Source organism: Bos mutus, chromosome 13, assembly GCF_027580195.1.
Source record: "Bos mutus isolate GX-2022 chromosome 13, NWIPB_WYAK_1.1, whole genome shotgun sequence".
Lineage (NCBI taxonomy): Eukaryota > Metazoa > Chordata > Mammalia > Artiodactyla > Bovidae > Bos > Bos mutus.
The window spans coordinates 62,320,962-62,342,659 of NC_091629.1; the positions used below are offsets into that span (position 1 = coordinate 62,320,962).

Genomic DNA, 21,698 nt, shown 5'->3' on the forward strand with positions numbered 1-21,698 from the left:
TAATACTTTTTTTCTCTCCTTTTGGAAAAATCAAGCACTTATTTTGGAGGCAGGAGGAGTGTTCCATTGAAGGATTATTCTGAATTTCTTTCAGCCATAGGCATGCTGTTCTTGACCTTGAGCACTTTTTGCACTGACACTATAATTCTGAGGCACATCAAGGAGTTCCTTTGGCTTGGTTTCCATCTCCTGTTTAAGCTTGTAGCTTTTTTTTTTTTTTAACTAGTTACATTACACATCACTAAAAGTTAAGTAAATTCTCTTGAAAGTTATCCAGGAGAATTTCACAGACAAGTATTTGTTACCTGCTCAGAATTATCACTTAGTAAATCTTCACTAAACATAAATTAGCCACATATTACAGGCAGCTGTGCATGTGTAGTAACTTTTTATTTCAGTGCTGCATTATAGAGTTCTTTATAAAGACATTTTAAGAGGTAATTAGGGACTTAACATTAAGTTAAAATTCACCTCTATATGGCTCTAGCAATGCAGATAATTGGGGTGATAAAAGGTACACTTAATCATGTCCAAGTTTACACAGGGATAGGCAGTGACAAGATGTGATGCCGTGTGTAATGACTGCAAGGTTCTTCTGATTTCTACTGGAAGACTCCTCTTTATTTGAAAAATGTTAAAGTGAAAAATACTAAAAATATACATTTATGTATTTTTGGCTGTGCCTTGCAGCATGCGGGGTCTTAGTTCCCCAACCAGGGATTGAACCCATGCCTCCTGCATTGGGAGCATGGAGTCTTAACCACTGGAAGGGCAGGGAAGTCACCAGTGTACATGTATTCTCGAATACATCATAGAAGAAAACAGACTATAGTTTTTTCCTCCCTCCAACTACATAGGGAAGACATAGCAGGTATTAGATACTGTTATTATTAAGGTCAAGAATCTTGAGACTTAAAGTCACACAGTAAGTGGTTGCTATGGGATTATAAACCAGGTCTTCAGGATGTCCAGATGTGTGTACTGTCTACTGTGCTACCTTTTGCACCTTTAATTGAGATTCATTTACTCAACAAATATTTACTAAATGTTCTTATTGTGTGCTGGGCATTATGTTAAATGATATTGTAAAACAGTAAATAAGTTCTGTATCCTTGTAAAACCAGAAACTTTGGGAAACACTGGAAACTAAACAACTACAACTCATATGAACATTAAGGGAGAAGAAAGTCATAAGGTGATATGAGAGTATGTAACAGGTAGACCTCGGAGAAGGCGATGGCACCCCACTCCAGTACTCTTGGCTGGAAAATCCCATGGACGGAGGAGCCTGGTAGGCTGCAGTCCATGGAGTCGCTAGGAGTCAAACACGACTGAGCAACTTCATTTTCACTTTTAACTTTCATGTGTTGGAGAAGGAAATGCCAACCCACTCCAGTATTCTTGCCTGGAGAATCCCAGGGACGGCGGAGCCTGGTGGGCTGCCATCTGTGGGGTCGCACAGAGTCGGATTCGACTGAAGTGACTTAAAAGCAGCAGCAGCAATGGGTAGACCGAACCCAGCCCTGTACTGGTGGGCAGCACTAATGGGCAAGTCAGGGAAGGACAAAAGAAGTTAATTTTTAGGCTGAGGTTGTTTGGAATCCATGAGTCAAAGAGCACGGCAGGCAGCAGAAATAGTCTCTGTAAAAGCAAGAGAAAGATGTTAAAGGATTCCAGGGTGGCTGGCATTGAGAAGGAAGAGAAGTGACAGTGGAGAGGAATTCAGGAAACAGATTACCCGATTTTGTTCAGGAGTTCGACCTTTATCCTAAAGAATATGGAAGTCATGGGAAGGTTGTAACGGAGATGTAATGTGATTTGTTTTCATCTGGAAACCATGAATCTGACTGCAGTGAATGTAGAGGCCTGTTGTCAGAAGCTGTTTCTGTGGATCAGGTTGGAGATGATGGATTCAGCAGCTGAGTTGGATAGATTTGAAATTTGGGAGGTGAACAAGGGATTTGACAGAAATATAACACCAGTCTTGTCGTTGTTCCATCTGTAGAACTCGACTACAAGAGCATCTCCAGAATCCTCTTAGTAGCCTGGGCTTAATGTTAGGCAATGACTATTATATAGAATAACTTAGAAAGCTTGCTCCTTAAAAAATAATTTGTATATTGAGCTAATGGTATCGTTTGTTGGATTCCATTAAGAATTCTAGGGAGAACTTAGTTGTAAAAGAATTTGCATCTTAAGTTATATGGTAAAGCTTGTAGACAAGTCTGTACATGCATGATGTGTGCTCATTTGGTACATGTTCCTTTGCTCACACTGTTTATTAATCAACATCAGATTTGAAAGGTGACTGAGTATTTAGGATCTTACTATTCTTTTTTAATATAAATTTATTTATTTTAATTGGAGGCTGATTACAATATTGTGTTGGTTTTGCCATACATCGACATGAATCCGCCATGGGTATACACGTGTTCCCCATCCTGAATCCCCCTCCCACGTCCCTCCCCATAGCATCCCTCTGGGTCATCCCAGTGCTCCAGCCCCAAGCATCCTGTATCATGCATCGAACCTGGACTGGCGATTCGTTTCACATATAGTAATATACGTGTTTCAATGCCATTCTCCCAAATCATCCCACCCTTGCCCTCTCCCACAGAGTCCAAAAGACTGGATCTTAGTGTTCTTGATTGGGGCTTCCCAGGTGGCGCTAGTGGTAAAGAACCCACCTGCCAAAGCAGGAGACATAAGAGACACAGGTGGAATCCCTGGGTTGGGAAGATCCCTTGTAGAAAGAAATGGCAACCCAATCCATTGTTCTTGTCTGGGAAATCCCATGGACAGAGGAGCTTGGCAGGCTACAGTCCATGGGGTTGCAGAGAGTCAGACACAACTAAAGCAACTTGGCAAGCACACAGCACATTCTAGATTGATTGGTGGAAACTTAGATCTAAACCATGTTGTTTCAATAGTATATTATTAAGAAACACTTTTCCTTTGTAATGATAAGAATTTACAGTTGGCTCACTGGTTCTAGAAATAGTTTCCTAGTTAAATTAGAAGATTCAGGAGGGGGACGTTTTAGAAGCACAGTTCCCTGAATGCCTCATCTACTGCTGTATTTTCTTAGCCAGCAGTGTCTTCTGTGTTCTTAGGGCTGCTGTCTGTTGTATCAGGGGTCGCGTCACCAGATACCTGTAAGAGCCCTGACACGAGGAGTGAGAGTATTTAGGGAGACGACCTGGAGACTGGAGTTCTAGAGAGTTTGTGCTCCTCTAAGTGGGAGAGGGGTGACTAGTACGTCATATCACACAATATGAAGATAAAAGATCAGAATTATTTATAGGTAAAGCAAAAATCAAAAGAAGGAAGGAAAAAAGAAAAGGAGAGAGGAAATGAAGGATTTTTTTTACATAAGAAATATATAACTACCTAGGTGTTATTTTTAGTTTAAAGAGAGATTCACTGTCCCCGGAATAATTTGTGCCTCAGAGCTTACCTCTGGCAACTTCAGCTGTCTGTATGTGCGTGGCTGGGAGCTCAAGAGTGGATGAAAGTGTGCGGGGAGCAGGGAGCCCAGGTGCTGTAGGTGGGCATTTGGTGGTTCTCTCTTAACCAGTTCCCAGCAAAGGACGACAGAAACAAGACACAGCTGGTGTCAGAGAGAACTCTGACTCTAAGACCCATAGGAGTAGGTCATGGATCCTTGAAAGCATTACTGTCTTAAAAGCATTATTTGACTTTTACATTCATGATCAGGAAGAGATCAGATCAGAAATTGTTTTTGCATTTTACATTCTGATGTTTTAAATCCTCTTCTCTCAATAACACATATAATACAGTTATTGTAAGCAGTTAAGAAAATATAAAAAAGTGTATATACCACTTTTCTTTAAAAGCCAGGAATAGGTAAAACTAATTTTGTAATTTTCTAAAAGTATTTAAATAAAGCCAGGCACTTACTAGTTTCCTAACTGCCAGTTTTCAAATTAGTCTGATTTTGCCTCTAAAAAAGAATATTAATCTTTATAGCTTCTGGTGGAAGATTTTTTTTTTTCCCAAAAATTCCCTTGTCACTTAATAGACATCTCATTGTAGAAAAAGTTATTATGTTGATCATAAATGTAGCAAGGTTAGGTTACATATCTGTAAATAAGCTTTACTTTTAAAAATGTATATTCTCATTCTGCTCTTCAAAGAATTTTTGTACCATAATCTCCAGTAAAGAGTATCATCCTTATTATCTGATTAGAAAAGTGAATTATAATTTATTGAAATTATTTACAAAGCAAAAAATACTTATTTTTAAAATTATAAAAAGTCTTTGTGTAGAAAATGCTATCTTAAGTACCTGTTGTTTTGACTAAAATATAGTTCATTTATTTCAGTTTTTAGATTTCTAAGTATTAGCCAAATATTTCAGTATCTGGGTCACACAGTCATTACAAGCAAATCTAGGCCAAAATGGTTGATGCCTTTTGGTTGCCAGCTTGCTTCTCTGTTTGACCGGGCTGTGACTTTTCATTATTTGGTTCCCCTTCAACTAAACTTCATTTGCTAATTTTTCAGTGTTATATAAATTCTTTGTATAGAATAGGTCGTCTTGTGAATTTTTCCCTCTCAATCAAGGTAACAAAGCAAATAAATGACTATTCTTGACCATTGTGTTTAAAAGTTGTTGCTGTACAAAGGGTCACACATGTTGAATTGTGTACTGCCATGCTAATGATCATGTGAAATCCTGTTTAAAATGCTAGACAAACTGTGTTGTGGCCCCAAAGCTGTAGCATTTCTTAAAGATCTAACCTGCATGCAGTTTGGCATTGAGAACCTCAAAACTCCTAAGACCCTATGGACACTTGAAATGTAAACCCATTTCACTGTGTTGTACTAGATGGTACAGCAGCATCTTCAAGTAAATGGGAAATCTTAACTGTCAGTATGCAGAGATACAGGAAGCGGGAGGGAAGAGGGGAGTAAACTGAAACAGCAGCTTCACCCTCACTTTTGAAGTACTGTAGGCTATTCTATTCTGAGATACTTTTTTTGTAAACTTTGACAGGGGTGTGGTTTACTGCCAGCTTGTGTTAAAAAGGGGCCTGTGGATTTCTTTTTCTTAAAATTAAAAACTTTATACTATTTGGAAATTGTAATAATTGGTGTTTTCCACTAAATTTATAGTGGCTGATTTCACACTGCAGTATCCTCTTGTGAAAGTATAAAATGATAGCATAAATACCTCTTGAAAGTTTGTAGATAAATTAGTAATTTATTAATCTAGAATCATTAGACATGCAATCAGTAAGTTTTCCAGATAATAAACGCTTGCCTTCTTTGGTTGCTTGAACATTTCATCTCGACCTTTCTTAGAGTAAAATTCTTAAAAGTCATATATATATAAGAACTCTGGATCGTTGGTGACTATTGTTAATATCTTCAGGGGTTATTGGGGTGTGTGTATATCATAGGGCCATCTGTCCTCACAAAAAACAGTTCTCAGTAGACTCTGTTTCCTTGAGTTTTTGAAAATGCTGTTTCCATTTTTCAAGGCATGATATGAATTCATATGGCTGCTGGCATGCGGGGAAGGCTGCCTATGAACAAAGTGAGGAAAAGCAGGTTCTCTTGCAGAGCACTTCCAGGAGAGTGGTGGGGCTTCACAGTATTTACCTTTATCACCTACTGCCCCTCCCTGTCCTGCCTACCCCCTATTCCCTTGCCCTTTAAAAAAAAAAAAATGGTACTGACAGTTTTCCAGAGTTACTGTAAAAAGGAGGAGCATAGACAGATGACATGGGGATTGTGACGGGTCATTTAGGAGCTCTGGGGCCTAGAGCACGCCGACAGCTATAAAGTGGCTGTGCCCCATCTGCCTCCCAGGGTTTGAGTGAGGATCTTAAATCGGGTACAGGAGAGAGGTTAACAGATGCTAGTTTTTCCTTAAGTTTTAAGATAAGTGACCTGTTTGCTTTGGAACTGACATTTGCCTATTTTAGTATGATACCATGTGTGACTGGTGGGCTGCCGTCTATGGGGTCGCACAGAGTCAGACACGACTGAAGCAACTTAGCAGCAGCAGCATGTGTGACTATCCCTAAAATATGATAGCTTTTAAATGGTAGCTTTTAATATTGCTTTAACTTTTTATTTTATTTATTTATTTATTTATTTTTAAATTTTTTATTCCTTTATTTCTCATGTGTTCCCCATCCTGAACCCTCCTCCCTCCCCATACCATCCCTCTGGGTCGTCCCAGTGCACCAGCCCCAAGCATCCAGCATCGTGCATTGAACCTGGACTGGCATCTTGTTTCATACATGACATTTCACATGTTTCAATGCCATTCTCCCAAATCTTCCCACCCTCTTCCTCTCCCACAGAGTCCATAAGCCTGTTCTAATAAAGGGTATATGACAAGATATTGTAAATTAATTTTGAGCAAATGAACAAAATGTGGACTATTTTTGAAGACTGAAAATGCAAATTCAGATGCAAGAAAAATATATTTAGTGAAATGTGAAAAGCACCTTTTTTCAGCCAGCAAAACTAATTGTGTTGAAATGTTTTATTAATATCTCCAAAGAGTTCATGAGCTTGTGAGTGCGGTGCTGTTGCAGGGCCATCAGCAACCTGAACGGTACTGTATGGGTGCCCTAGGAAATCACGTGTTTATTGTTACAAAATCCTATAATTTGGCATAGCTTTTATTTAATTCGTGTGCACATTGGGTTAGGGGATATCATTCATTTCATAAGCACACATTTAGTGTCATTGAGCTTTGGTGGGCCAAGCTGAAAACAGTGTGGCCTTTGCTTCTGAGGAGCCATCTCAGTGATGCGACCTGCTTGGCTAAGATCGGGGCACGCGACATAAGGGAAGTCTATGAACATTGCCTATGAGCAACTTTCCAAGAAAGGCCAGGGTGCCAGGTGGGTAGAGGCAGGGTTTAAATGAGAAGCAAATATGACTTAAATTCTTCTTACACGTAAGAACAATGTGATATTTAAAGGTGAAACTAATCAAAAAAGCAAAGGTTCTTTCAATGAAATAAATGAGCTTTATTATTTTTTTTTGTTTGCAAGTACTTGATACCTTTATTTGTACTGAATAAAAGTTTTATTGTTGATTCTTTTTGTTGGACAGGTTGAATTTGTGAATACGTTATAAACCATATTAAAATGCATTTGTACATCCTACTAAATACAGGGAACGTCATCTTTTGACCAGTCATTGTCATTTTTAGGCTTTCCAAGTGTTAAACTGTTTTGTTCTTTCTTTCTTTCTTTCTGAGTCACACCCTTAAGGCCTTTTGAAGTGTCATCAAGAAAAAACAGCTGTGAGTGTTTGGCTCCAGTAGACAGGCTCACACTGCCTAGTCTTTGCCAGGGTTACCCTCTGCCTTTTGTGCCACGGGGTGGTCCTCATTGCCTAATGCCAAGACCACCCCATGTCCCCTTTCAGCAGCTTCGGCTGTCTACCACCTCCTTCATCCTGAGCTGGCAGGGTGGAATAGAGAGTTTCTGGAAAAAACCAGCCCTAAAACTTGAATCATCTTTGATACCTGTTTTGTTCCTCACCGCTGAATGATGGATTAAAATGATCCTTTGGATTCCTGTCTCTGTCCCTTTTCAAAGCCAGGGTTGGACTGTCCTAACACACCCTGTTAGGCACACCCTTGTCAAATCGGGCTTTCTGAAGGATTGCTTGGGTTTCTGAGCAGAGAACATGAGATGATTGCTTGCCCTTCCTGGACGCAGTGTGGGTGCTCTGCAGTGCATGTGCTCTCCTGGGAGAGGGAGTTTTCCAAGGTTCTGCTTCCTGCTCATGCTGTTTTCTTCAGCCTGAAATTCAGTTTATCTCTACCTATAAAAATCTTGTTTGTTCTAAGGTCTAGCAAAGACCTTTTTCTTCTGTGAAGGCTTCCTAATCAACCCTAACTTGAATCCTTTGTCTGAGTTCCTAGCACATACTACTCATGAGCTGGAGCAGGACTTCTGTGATGCTTGGAAGAAGCTGAGAGGCTGTTTTCATGATGAGATTCCATAACGTTTCATACTTCATGCTTCTATCCCCCTCGACATTTAGCAGAGAATCCCACTTAGAGTGAGTGGGTAAATGTTTGGTAATTGCTTTACTCACAAGAGTTTTTGCAGAATTGCTTGCTACCCTGTAGCCAAGAAGGACTGGTGTGTTTAAGCTTCTTTAAATGTTGTTCAAGCCAGGACCCCTTACTTGCTTCTGCGTTCCTGTCTACCTGTAGGGTTAGTTGGCTCTTTGGAAAATAGCTCTTGGCTTTGGGGATGGTTCGTGTGTGTTTTAGAGAAGAAAATAAAGCTATTGTTGGACTTTGGAAGGTGTAGCTTTTTCTAAGTGTTTTGCTACTTGGTACTGTATGCATAAGGCTGTGTTGGTGCAGTGTTTTGCATATTTCTTTGCTTTCTCTTTAATACATTATTTTTACACTTCGGGTGTGATATTGAAATAGAATCTCTGGGAGTGGGGTTTACTCTGCGTTTTTACTAAGACCCCTTTGAGGTGCTTTCAAAGGTGGTGGTGGTTGTGGTCATGACTGTGACCGCTCTGAAAACTGGTGTGTGTCTGGCCCACTCCTCCAGCCAGTGGACAGCTGTTAACTTACCTTGTGTTCACAGCAAGCCTGTGAGCTGAGTTGCTGTTGTTACCTTCATTTTTCACTGGAGAAACTGCTGCTGCTGCTAAGTCGCTTCAGTCGTATCCGACTCTGTGTGACCCCATAGACGGCAGCCCACCAGGCTCCCCGTCCCTGGGATTCTCCAGGCAAGAACACTGGAGTGGGTTGACATTTCCTGCTCCAATGCATGAAAGTGAAAAGAGAAAGTGAAGTCGCTCAGTCGTGTCTGACTCCTAGCAACCCCATGGACTGCAGCCTACCAGGCCCCTCCATCCATGGGATTTTCCAGGCAAGAGTACTGGAGTGGGTTGCCATTGCCTTCTCCGTAGAGGTAAATAACTTGCCCCCGAATAACTTTCTTGTAAATATAGTAAATTTATGAAAAGGATGAGGCATATTTCTTTGGCTAATTTTAAAAATCCTACTTTCTCAAGGGTTGCTGTGAATCATGTGGTATAAAGAAACTATTTCTTCTTATGTATGTTGTCAAATCAATACACCAGCTCTGTAGAATACTTCAACAGGCAGATCTAAATATGGACACCCTATATTTTACAATTCTTGGTAAAAAAGTAGACACACACACAACTTCGTACATTGAGGAAAATTTTAAAAAATTACACATTCTAATAAACACATGATTTTAAGAGGACTGCTCTTTAGTATAAATAACTACATGCATGTGTATGTATACACATGTGTGTACATATATATATATGCAGTAGACATATAATATATAGAGATGTTACTTTGTGACCAAATGGAATATAAGACTGCTTAAGCACATATTTTTTGCTTAAATAGCATAAATCTTGATTTTATATTCAGAAATATTCTATTTTTAATAAATTATATTTATTAATAATAAGTTAGGTGAGATTATTTCATGCTCTCTGGCTGTGGTCTGGGTAAGCATGTGGTTGTGGTGGTGGGAGGCGCTAATATGTTGGTGTCGTTGCCTGTTCTGAGAATTTTAGTGAATGATTTTCGGTGTTACCTAATGAGTGCTCTGACTTTGGAGACTAACTGAACTAAAAAAATGTGTTGTGTTTGACTGGAAACATCTTATGAATTATGACTGAGTAGACAAATCTAAATTGAGTTAGTGCCAACTTTTATCCTTATAACTAAATGTAAGCAGTTTTGACTATTTTTATATTTCTCACTTACAAATTTTCTGAACTTTTCTTACTGTCAGTTTATATATAGTCAAGATGAGTTATATCAAGCAATCAAGATAAGACTTTAATTTCTAATGCTATCCATCCATGTAGCATGGTTTAATTGCTAGACAGTCCTAAGAAAAACTAGATAAAAAGAACGCCAGGAGGTAAAATAAAAATAGATGTGATGCCACGGGAAAATCTACAAAATTGACTTTTGTATTAGAGACTTTGTGTGTGTGTGTAATTTTTTTAAATTTATTTACTAATTGAAAGATAATTGCTTTACAGAATTTTGTTGTTTTCTGTCAAATGTCAACATGAATCAGCCATCAGATCAGATCAAATCAGATCAGTCGCTCAGTCGTGTCCGACTCTTTGCAACCCCATGAATTGCAGCACGCCAGGCCTCCCTGTCCAACACCAACTCCCGGAGTTCACAGAGAATCAGCCATAGGTATACATATATCCCTTCCCTTTTTAACCTCCCTCCTATCTCCCTCCCCATCCCACTCCTTTAGCTTAATACAGAGCCCCTGTTTGGGTTTAGAGACACACTGCAAATTCCCATTTACTATCTGTGTTACACATGGTAATGTAAGTTTCCATGTTAATCTTGCCATACATCTCACCCTCTCCTCCCCTCTCCCCATGTCCATAAATCTATTCTCTGACGTCTGTTTCTCCATTGCCGCCCTGCAAATAAATTCTTCAGTACAATTTTTCTGGATTCTGTATATATACATCAGTATACGATATTTATCTTTCTCTTTCTGACTCACTTCACTCTGTATAATAGGCTCTAGGTTAATCCACCTCATCAGAACTGACTCAAATGCATTCCTTTTTATGGCTGAGTAATGTTCCATTGTGTATATGTACCACAACTTCTTTATCCATTTGTCTGTCGATGGACATCTAGGTTGCTTCCACGTTCTAGCTATTGTAAATCGTACTGCAATGAACAATGGGATACATGTGTCTTTTTCAGTTTTGGTTTCCTCAGTATATATGCCTAGGAGTGGGATTGCTGGTAGTTTTATTTTTAGTTTTTTTTTTTTTTTAAGGAATCTCCATACTGTCTTCCATAGTGGCTATATCAATTTACATTCCCACCAACAGTACAAGAGCATTCCCTTTTCTCCACACCCTCTCCAGCATTTATTGTTTGTAGACTTTTTTTAAATTTAATTTTATTTTTTAACTTTACAATATTGTATTGGTTTTGCCATATATCAAAATAAATTCGCCACAGGTATACATGTGTTCCCCATCCTGAACCCTCCTCCCTCCTCCATCCCCATACCATCCCTCTGGGTCATCCCAGTGCACCAGCCCCAAGCATCCAGTATCGTGCATCGAACCTGGACTGGCGACTCGTTTCATATATGATATTATACATGTTTCAATGCCATTCTCCCAAATCATCCCACCCTCTCCCTCTCCCACAGAGTCCAAAAGACTGTACTATACACATCTGTGTCTCTTTTGCTGTCTCGTATACAGGGTTATTGTTACCATCTTTCTAAATTCCATATATATGCATTAGTATACTGTATTGGTGTTCTTCTTTCTGGCTTACTTCACTCTGTATAATAGGCTCCAGTTCCATCCACCTCATTAGAACTGATTCAAATGTATTCTTTTTAATGGCTGAGTAATACTCTGATGGCCATTCTGACCAGTGTGAGGTGATATCTCACTGCAATTTTTATTTGCATTTCTCTAATAATGAGCTATGTTGAGCATCTTTTCATGTGTTTGTTAGCCATTTGTATGTCTTCTTCGGAGAAATGTCTGTTTAGGTCTTTTTCCCACTTTTTGATTGGGTTGTTTGTTTTTCTGGTATTGAGTTGTATGAGTTCCTTGTATATTTTGGAAATTAATCCTTAGTCAGTTGTTTCATTTGCTATTATTTTCTCCCATTCTGAGAGTTGTCTTATCACCTTGCTGATCATTTCCTTTGCTGTGCAAAAGCTTTCAAGTTTAATCAGGTCCCACTTGTTTACTTTTATTTTTATTTCTGTTACTCTAGGAGGTGGGTCATAGAGGATCTTGCTTTGATTTATGTCATCGAGCCTATGTTTTCCTCTATGAGTTTTATTGTTTCCAGTCATACATTTAGGTCTTTAATCCATTTTTAATTCATCTTTGTGTCTGGTGTTAGGAAGTGTTCTAATTTTATTCTTTTACATGTAGCTGTCCAGTTTTCCCAGCACCATTTATTGAAGAGGCTGTCTTTGCCCCATTGTATATTCTTGTCTCTTTTGTCAAAAATAAGATACCCATAGGTGCATGGGTTTATTTCTGGGCTTTCTGTCTTGTTCCATTTGGTCTGTATTTCTGTTTTTGTGCCAGTACCATACTGTCTTGATGACTGTACCTTTGTCATATAATCTGAAGTCAGGAAGGTTGATTCCTCCACCTCCATTCTTCTTTCTCAAGACTGCTTTTGCTATTCGGGGTCTTTTGTGTCTCCATATGAATTGTGAAATTTTTTGTTCTAGTTCTGTGAAAAATGCCATTGGTAATTTGATGGGGATCACATTGAATCTGTAGATTGCATGTGATAGTATTGTCATTTTCACAGTGACAATTTTATTTATTCCTACCTTTATTCTTCCTACCCAGGAATTTGGAATATCTCTCCATCTGTTTATGTCATCTTTGATTTCTTTCATTAGTGTCTTAAAATTTTCTGTGTACAGTTCTTTTGTCTCCTTAGGTAAGTTTATTCCTAGATATTTTATTCTTTTTGCTGCAGTGGTGAATAGGGTTGATTCCTTAGTTTCTCTTTCTGATTTTTCATTGTTAGTATATAGGAATGCAAGTTATTTCTGTGTATTGATTTTGTATCCTGTGACTTTGCTGAATTCACTGATTAGCTCTAGTAATTTTTTGATAGTATCTTTAGGGTTTTCTATGTACAGTATCATGTCATCTGCAAACAGTGAGAGCTTTACTTCCTTTCTGATCTGGATTCCTTTTATTTCTTTTCTTCTCTGATTGCTGTAGCTAGGACTTCCAAAACTATGTTGAATAATATAGGGATCAAAGTGGACACCCTTGTCTTGTTCCTGATCTTAGGGGGAATGCTTTCAGTGTTTCACCACTGAGAATAATGTTTGCTGTGGGCTTATCATACATGGCCTTTACTGTGTTGAGGTAGGTTCCTTCTGTGCCCATTTTTTGAATAGTCTTAATCATAAATGGGTGCTGAATTTTGTCAAAGACCTTTTCTGCATCTATTGAGATCATTTGTTTTTTATTTTTCAATTTGTTAATATGGTGTATCACATTGATTGATTTGTGTATATTGAAGAATCCTTGCATCCCTGGAATAAACCCAAGTTGATCATGGTGTCTGAGCTTTTTAATGTCCTGTTGAATTCTGTTTGCTAAAATTTTGTTGAGGATTTTTGTATCTATGTTCATCAATGATACTGGCCTGTAGAGAAACTTCAGATGAAATTTTATATATTCCTCAAACTCATGTTCTGAGTGTGTAAGATTTGGGTATAAGACTGAATGCCTGTGGGGTTTAAATTAATCATACATTCTTCTTCCCCTGACTTCGTGAATTGAGTCTTTGCATCTTTGGAGCTAGTGATCTGTATGTTTGAGATTTGATGTTGAGGTTAAAAGGTTTACATGTTTTTAATAAAATTATATCTTTCTTAGGCATAATTCTTTATTTACTTAACTATAGTAAAAGAAACATTGGTTATTAAGGGGTCTTGATTTTGCTGCTATCTAGCTGTGTAACTTTGGACAAGTAGTATTACTGCTGGACCTGTTTCTCCATTAAAATGAGGGGTGGTGTTAAATGTTAAAACTGTTATAAGTGAACTAGTTGAATGTATTTAAGATTATATATAGGCACACAAACACTTGACAAGTCATCATTGCTGGAGTATGAAACTAGCTCTGTTATGTAGGTGCGTTATCAATAATGTTGTTCACACCAAAAGAAGCATTCTGTGCTTTCTGGTTCATGATTTTGTTACTGTGGTAGTAACTTTTCAGAATTATGTCTCTTGTACTAAAAATTAAATTAAATCACTACGATGATGATTGGAATCTTTAGGATGAGTGACATGAACAAGTTTAGAATTGTTTCTCTTATACTGAAGGCTTGATTTTTAAAATATCTCATGGTCTGCAATTTCATTTGACTAAGGAATTTATCTTTGATCTTATTCCAGAGTAAGGACATGAATACTCCCACAGTCATAGTCTATATTTAATTAAGTTTTGCTCTGTGGGCTTCATCAGGCTCAATAATAATAAAATGGTTGTATATTTTCTGCTTTCAAAATACATCTTTATAGAAAGTCTTCTCAGATCACCCCACATGTGACAAATCTATTCAAACAATTTAAACTGCCACTGTGTGCTTGTTTCTCTCTTGGAAATCTACCAATCATACATCATGAACTGTCTTCTCCTCCCACAACCCCCATGTTCAAAGTTTTATATTATAAAACTCCTTGAGAAAGGAGGTTAACGTTGTAGCTCCTACTATCCAGGAAAGAACTCTGTTCATCTCTGAATAGTTCTTAAGTGTTATTGCTGCTGAGGATTTGGGATTAAAATTATTGGATAGAATGGAGTAAGCCTTTTTCTAGGATATCAAACTATTTGAGGTCAGTGTGATTAACTCTTAAGACACAGCAGTTTTGGTAAGCTTTGGGCTTTGTTCTGAAGTCAGTTTCTCCTGGTTTAACTGTAAATTGACCCTTTACTTTATGTTCTCTTGTATGTGATACCTTGTATATAATACCAGGTTACTGATGGGAGGAACCTCTCAGGGTGTGGGTGGGCTAGAGATGCAAGTGCACTTGCCTTCATGTGTGTGAGAGGAGGGCGGGCATGGAATCTGAGGATAGGGGTGTGTCACGGTCAGCATTCTGATCTGAGTCCTGCGTGACTGTCTAATTATGTACACTGAGTCTGCACCTGTTATAGGTGACATTCAGAAACTGTTTTTAATCAGTAGTAAATATGATACCTTGGGAAGGTAAGACAGTGTTTTCCTTTTCTTTCCTGTCTTCATTTTAGCTTTATTGTATATTTACTGAAGCTTTACATTGTCAGGGAAAAAATGTTATTGAATGGGCCAACTTCTGACCAGGCAGAAATGCTTCTGGGGATCTGAGGGACTATCTTAACCACAGGTGGGAACAATGTAATATGCCAAATACTTGAGAAGTATCAGAACAGAGAGAGACTGTACAACTTAATCAGAAAGCCCGATGATTGAAGACCGTATATAATTGACAGGTGCTACAAAGACCAACTGTAGTGATTGAGAGAAAAGGAGCCTCAGCTGGTGCAGAAAGGGGGCAGAGTTGTTGGTGCAGTGTAATTGGAAGTGGTAGCCAGACATTTTTCTTCTCAGTACAGAGGATGATGCTTGCAGTCAGGGCATGTAACCTTTAACTTCTTAATGGTGTGGACTGCAAGTAGGTGATAACTTAACAAATACTTTATATACATATAGATGATATTGTCAGAGTGTTTCTCCATATTATAATTAGTTTTCAGGTAGATTCAATGACAGAATTTAAATTTGTGACTCTATGTTTTATAGATACATCATTGAATAAATACCATCTTTGTCATGTGTTAACTTGGGTTACAGAATAATTGTGGGAACTTTTTTGGAAACAATTGAAGTTTACCTAAAACTGTTCTCTGTAGATAATATTTTCTATCCTAGCATTTCTTCTTAAACATGTTAATGACTGCTTGAAAAGAGGTGAATCAAACTCAACTCACTTAATTTTCCAGCTTAGAGTCTTTACTCATTATCAGTTAGTGGGTGTGGAAACAATTTAATAAAGTTTGGGTAATTTAGTTTCAGTTTAAATTCTCAACTGGCAATTGGCCGAAAACTCCCATCTGAAGACGTGAGCATCCAAAAGTCATGTTGTGATTTGGCTGCTGTCTGCTCAACAGAGGAGGCCCTGCCGGGAGAGCCGTGGAAGAACTGACTGGCAAAAGAAAACCCATGGTAAGAGTTTCCCTTTAACTTACTGTGTGTGTGTGAGAAGCATACACACACAGATACCATTGTATCTGAATTAAAATTTTAGAGCTTTTAGAATCTAGGACAAAATTAATGCCAAGTTTTGAATTTATATGTCTATGATTTACATCTATAATAAGATAAATGTAAGGAATGGTTTTGTAGATAAGAGATTTTTATAATGCTTAATGTTGATAAGAAAATAATATTAAGTGTGAAAATCAGTTTAACACATTCAGTTTTTTATAGTTCTGCTGTAGATAATCATCATTTTAAAATAGCATATTTTAAATGTTCCTTGAGTAAAGTTTCTGCCAAACTGAATTAGTTTCATAGCTGCTCCTCATTCAAAGTAAATGTCATAAATTTTGCAGTGAAGTAGCCTGTTGATTCCTGCTTCCTTTTTAATTACATTATAAGATGATAGGGAGGAAGAAAGAAAGTGTAATATCAAATAATCAAATACACTGACTGACATTAAGCCTTTAAAACATATCATTATTACTATACCTCTGTGGAAAATATGAAGTTCTTAAGATATTTATGTAGCCAAAATAAAATGGAGTAGCTGTTCATAATATAGCACAGAATCAAATTGTAGTGAAACAATCAGACCTGTCTCTCTGCCTTTCACATGTTTGCACTGAGAAAGTAATTCAAATTTGGCTACATTTTAATGTCCTTCAAGTGACCTGAAACTTAATAGTTTTATCCTCTTTGTGTTTGGCTCCTGTATACCCTTTTATTTGAATATCTGTGTCTTGTCAGATCCATGATTCATTAACTTTGGACAGGAGTGGAATTAGTAAATTATAAAGGTTGAAATCCAAAATCAGTGTTTATCAGAGCTTACTTGAGTGTCTCTGTGGACATAGTAGCTTTTGATAACTGGACAGTGTGATGAAGGCCAGATATTAATAATAGATTGTGATTCTGTGTCAGACTTAACAATTTTTGAGATTGACATAGTTTGGGTAGTTTTTCTTTTGCAGTTAGAGGTGTCAAAATGATGTTAGTTGAATGTGACCGTATTTTCTAGAGGTTAGTAACAAACGTGTCAGGACTAGCACGTGTGACAAGCGCCTCACACAGCGTCTGTCACCATATGAACATTCTCACGCTGACAGCGAGCCTAGTGCCCTGGATGGCGGCATCTGACCTCCCTGCACTCGGTCTATGGATAGTCTGCTCTATGCCGTCCGGACAGCTGAGTGCCCAAAGGAAGATGGTGCCATTCAAACCAGAGGTGCTTCCTAACTGCTCTTAAACGCGCAGTGTAGATGGTGATTACAGTGTAGATAAAATGGCAACTGGAGCCAATACTTTAGAAAGGCATAAGCAGGTGTGTGAGGAAAGCAGGGAAACAGGGATCTCATATTTATTTACTAAGGTAACTGATGACTTGTCTTCTGAACTTTAAATATGTATCATTTATTAAATGAATATCTTCTAATCGAAACACGCAAAAAGACTGAATTCTAACCACGGAAGTTTTTTTTCTGCTGCTATTCTGTTTTCTTAGATGTTCTTAAGAATTTGCAGCAAAGCCTTGTTAAAGTCATGTTCTTATAAGAATTTCGTTTTCTGAAGAGAATTCTTACGTTTTAAGATTGAATGCAGTGAATGATGGCCCTGATTTCTTCAGCTGAATTTAAGATTATTAAAATAGATGTCATCCATGAACTAAGCACTCTCCTCTCCTTAGCAACTATTCCATTCTAGTGTCAGGCCAGCACAGGGATTTATTTATCTCTCGCTTTATATCATTGAGTTGTTACATAGAGACATTTTTTAATGATAGTATGATTTCCTTAATCAACTTTTATCCCTTTTTGAAAGAAATAACTAAAATTTGTTTCTTTTATAGCTTATTCTGAAATGTGCATATTTATTAGATTTTTGAAAATATATATGATAGACTATTTGGATGACTAAACATTTACACTTTTTCTGTAGGACACAGTGAATCTTCTCTAAGGGAAGTGATGTTTAAAAAATGATAAAGTTAGTTTGTTTCTAAGTTGGATCTGTCAACATTAAAAAAAAAAACTCATTGAAGACTCACTTTTCTTTATTCAGCTGATAATATGAAAGCATTGAATCAGAGCATGCAATCCAGTAAGAACCTAAAATCAGAAAGATTTACTTTTAGATGAGACATGTTCTTTCCCCTAATTTACTACTAAAATATATAAGCTATTTTAAAAATTAAATAACTATAAATATTTTTCAAGTGGCAAAAATCCAGGGTAAGTCTGTTGTTAATTTCCTCCTCAAGATTGTGATATTGACTTCAGTCTCTGCAGTGACTTCTATTATAATTTTTTCCTGGGTACACTCAGAAGAAGGACTCCAGCCTCCCTTTCAAGTATTCTGATTTGAAGATCTTATCAGCTGATAAGGCAGTTTGTTTGTCACTGCTAGGAGAAAGATGTCATTCCCATCCTCCCAGGAGGAGTGTCTAGAGGAAAATGATCCTGGCTGGGCATCGAGCCTTGCAATTTTCACGACATCACATTTCTATGATGGCTGTTTTAGGTTCTATGCAGTTAGCTTCGAGTGGTCCATGGGCAGGTGGAGAATTGGGCATTTAGCCACATAAAAATGTTTAACCACATAGTTATGTAAACATCACAGATGGAAGGGGATACATAGCCTTTCTTTTACTAAAATGAATGAAAAATAACCCTCGTTTCTAAGTGAACAAAAGTCTACTAACAGTCATCATTTATATGATGGACATAACTGTAACTTTTCAGTTTAGTGAATCGGTATCTGCTTGGTATGTTGTGATACAGTGTTTTCTAAAAGAAGTTTGGGGACTACCACTATCAGAATAAATGATGATTAGCAATGGTGTGGAATTGGAAGTTTCAGAAAGGTAAATTTTAATAAAATTATTGTTTATAATGGTGGGAAGGAAAAATCATTTTCAGTTCATAGATGAAAGAAGCTTTTAAATGTGGAAAATAAAATGGAGTACCTTTCAAGATCCATTCTTTTAAGAACCTAAGACAGAAGTTTATAAAGAAGGAATTCTTACTGATAAAAATCACAAGGATCATTTGAAGAAAAATTGTGACATCTTAAACATTAATATATTAAATAATGATAAAAATGTATTAAGTCTTATGTAAAATAAATGTTACAAGCAATATTTAGTTGCTACTACTAGGGATCTTTGGGCTCCCCAGGTGGTGCTAGTGATAAAGAACCCCCCTGCCAGTGGAGGAGACACAGGTTCGATCCCTGGGTCAGGCAGTTGCCTGAAGGAGGGCATGGCAACTCTCTCCAATATTCTTACCTAGAGAATCCCATGGACAGAGGAGAAACTAGGCAGGCTAAAGTTGGACACAACTGAAGCGACTTAGCACACATGTGCTAGGGATCTTTACTAAATAAATATAATAGATAAAAGAGTATATCCCAGTCATTCATTCTGTAAATTCTTACTGACAGTCTGCTGTATGTGTCAGGCACTACACTAGGCATAGGGGCTGTAGTCACAAATATGACTGATGTCACCTTCAGTTTAGAGTCTGTCAGGGGGGTAGACATTAACCTAGTAATTACAGTAAAGTTGTGGCTTTTTTTAAAAAGCATCCTTTCTTAAGGATACCTTGAGAATTGATCTATAGTGTGTTCGTTATTCAGTTTATTTTCCTCATGAAATGAGGTTATTCATTTTTACATAAAAATTGAACAGAAAGTCTTTGAGACTGGATCTTAGAAATTAGTAGGGACTTATGAATTCTTGGCTTTTGTATAGCTTACTTAAAATAAGGAAACTTGAAGTTTCTAAGGTACCAAGAAATGTGAATATCAGCAGATCTCATAAAGCCTATCCTGTATGATCACTTAATAAAATTAAAATTATACAAAGCGGTTTTACATTTCTGAGTTGTCGTGATTAAGAGGTTGGGCTCTAGAATCAGATCAGTTGGGTTTGACTATTAACTGAGACTTATAAGCTTGCATCCTTAAACCCCTCTGTGTACAAAGAAAGTTTTTGTATTTGTAGATTAATTCAATTTAATTCACAATAAGTGCAAGTACTTTAATGATTTTCAGGTGAAATATTTGAATTAAATTTAAGATAGGTATTTCATAATCCAGTGTCCTTATTTTTGCTTACAATATAGAATTCTTCCGTTGTAAGATCTCAGTAAGAGAGAATTCTTTCAACACTGGAAGTATCATTTCCCATGACCCTAATCAGTTGGATAGAATTAATCAACTTGGTAAGTTACTGAACACTTACTAGGCTGTCTAGCACTTGCTGATAGTAGTGTCACGAAAAACTACGCTGTCCCTGTGCTTAGGCCTTAGGAAGACTAAAACCATGGAAAGAACATTTAGACGTCAAGCCGAAGATCTGAGACCTAGTTCCTGCTCTGCTACTAATACATGGAGGGATCGCAGATATATGAACTACTCTAGTTGAGGCTATCTCAGATCTCGTCTCCTCACTTTATGTGTATGTGATATATATATATATGTGTATGCATATGCATGCATGTGTGTATGCATATATACACACAATATATATCCATTCCATATTATTGCCCTAAATTGAAATGAAAAGCTAAGAATTCATTTAAGCTTTTTATTTTATATGCTGAGTAAAGATTTCTGTCCTACATGGTATTTTACATGATACCATCAAGTAAAAATACATTATTGATTTTTACATATACTATTTCAGGGCTTTTCAAATATTCCCATATAAATTATGTACTATTCTATAACTTCATAAGAGAAATGTAAAATTGCTTTAGTCTACCCAATTTCAAACTGATTTCCTTGCTATATGATTAAAAATTTTTTTCCAGTAAACATTTCTAGCAGGTACCAAGTTATTTTTTTACACCTTTAAACTAGCATTTTATAAACCAGTGTTAATAATTATAGTAGTTCATAGCAACTCTGCCCTTTACAACAATATACGGTTTTCTAGTTAGGTAAATTGTATCATGAGTTCCTAGAGTAATTTACTGATTCAGGTAGAGCCTTTGAAGGGAGAAGACATGAGCAAGCATGGTTTGTGCTTATATGTATACACTTTACCATATGATCTCACTGAATCCTGTAAATACCACCTACTCCTGCTAAAGGGGAGCAGAGTGGCCAGAAGCTGCTAGTTAAAGGTCCCCTGTACTGCCCAGCTCTGCCTCAGTGTGGCGGGCATCTGGGCCCCAATGTGTTCCCAGCCAAGTGAATGTAGGAAGTTGGTTTGTATGTCTATTGACTTACAGATGAGATTGTAGTCATAATTAGAAGAATAGGATTCGCAGGTGGCGCCAGTGGTAAAGAACCTGCCTACCAATGCAGGAGACAAAAGAGACGCAGGTTCCAACCCTAGGTCAGGAAGGTCCCTTGGAAGAGGGCATGGAAACCCACTCCAATATTCTTGCCTTGAGAATCCCATGGAGAGAGGAGCCTGGTCAGCTACAATCCATAGGATCGCACAGTCAGACACGACTGAAGTGATTTTGCACACACATTAAGAACGCCTGCTGCATTGTAAATGTTAAAATGTAACAAGGCATTAAAAGCAAACGTTTTTTGGACACGCATAGCATTTAAATTTACAAGTTATTTGGAGGAAATACTAACATGCAGTATTATGAAAGAAGTCTTAAGTTTATAAGAATATAAAACTAACAAAATTTGTGGAGGATTTGCTTCTGTGTTAGCAAGTTGGAAAAAGTCTTATCCATCACTGCTGCTGCTGCTAAGTCACCTCAGTCGTGTCTGAGTCTGTGCAACCCCATAGACGGCAGCCCACCAGGCTCCCCCGTCCCTGGGATTCTCCAGGCAAGAACACTGGAGTGGGTTGCCATTTCCTTCTCCAATGCATGAAAGTGAAAAGTGAAAGTGATGTCGCTCAGTCGTG

At 37.6% G+C, this 21,698-nt stretch overlaps 1 protein-coding gene and 1 long non-coding RNA gene across 6 annotated transcripts in view; both read left to right on the top strand.

Annotated features, from left to right (window-relative positions):
- The window catches only part of ZEB1 (zinc finger E-box binding homeobox 1), a 196,856-nt gene that overhangs the window by 33,607 nt on the left and 141,551 nt on the right, over window positions 1-21,698 (top strand). The gene's annotated exons all lie outside the window — the stretch shown is intronic.
- LOC138990470 (uncharacterized) lies at window positions 4,340-20,306 on the top strand. The gene is made up of 3 exons (XR_011466617.1): window positions 4,340-10,228; window positions 15,632-15,787; window positions 19,945-20,306. It is a non-coding gene; the product is annotated as an uncharacterized lncRNA (long non-coding RNA).